Raw genomic sequence first — 1,369 nt, forward strand, 5'->3', positions numbered from 1 at the left:
AAAAAAGATGTTACCCACGACATCCCTAATAACTCCCGCAAAGCCTATAAGTCCTAGACTACCCCGAGCGCTACCATCAAAACTCAACTTGAAAATTTCATGGAGAGAGGGGGATCACAGAATGCATGTAGGAGGCCACCGGCTTCCACATGTCTGCGCAATGTATCACCAGTTGATCCATGGAGAGGAGCCACTAAAGGAGCCAAAATCCTTCTTGGTATGAAGCCAAGCAGAGATATAGCCCACAATTATTTTCGTTATCACCTCAATTGAGATAAGTTTAGAATTCAAGCGTCGATTATTTCTCTCCAGCTAAATCAGCCATGGGATGTACCCAAGGCAATTCAACGCAATCATACGCCCCAACTTAGGTATCGGGAGGTGTTAGAGAAACAAACCCACATTCGATAAATGCTAAGGCATACAAAATGATATGCCAATGCGATAGAGGATCCACGTCCATATTTGCCATGAGAAATGGCAATGGAGCAGCAAATGCTGAATGATTTTATTTTCATGGGAGCATAGTGGGCATAACCTGCAAGGGGAGGTATTGCCTCACTTTCTAAGATTGTCCTTTGTGAGGATCTTTCCACGAAGAACACTCCATAGAAAGAATTTAATCTTTGGGGATATAGCTGATGTGGAGAGGTTGTGGCTCAAGTCTACCAATGATGAGCAAGTAGGTAGATGAGACTTATGACACTTCTAACTCCTTTGTTTAGTGATAGTGCCGCCTTGTCCCATTCGGGTACTACTGCCTTTCATGCGTCTCCCATGGGTAAGTGAACCATCGACTTTGGGGTTTTGGCCCACATGAATGGTAATCCATTTTTTCCCTTTGTTTTAGAGGGATAAATTTCATCTTCATCTTCTTAGCCAAAGTTTGAATGCTCACAAGAACGCAATTCTTACTAGCTACCTCATTAATCAACATCGTCCTTTGTTTGGGCAGTTAAAATTTGAACATATATCATTTTCCATCCTTTAGTGTTCCTCGAGATAAATTATCACTTTCTTCACGAAATGTATTTTCTTCTGAAAACTCGGCCATATAAACCTTCAGCAGTTCACATATAGCATGCAGAGACTGGGTAACAGGTCAGTAGTTTTTCTATTTTTCCGTAAAGAATGACAGTAGCTCTCTATCAGTCCATTCAAACAATAAATCCAAACTTATCAGATTATACAACAGTTAAAACGATACAGAATAGATTATTCAGTTACTGCATTGGTAACCTCTGTAACCAGCTAACCACAACTTGATTGCATCACTTCTCGGAACAATTTTTCACTTAATATACGTTAACAGAAACTACTTTCGTTCTTACAGCAGCTAATATATAGTCACAAGAGTAAAAGAACATAA

This window comes from Aristolochia californica, unplaced genomic scaffold (assembly GCF_029961685.1).
Source record: "Aristolochia californica isolate CCGP_79_NKW_82.1479 unplaced genomic scaffold, dmAriCali1.0.hap1 SCAF_6, whole genome shotgun sequence".
NCBI classification, from domain to species: Eukaryota; Viridiplantae; Streptophyta; class Magnoliopsida; order Piperales; family Aristolochiaceae; genus Aristolochia; species Aristolochia californica.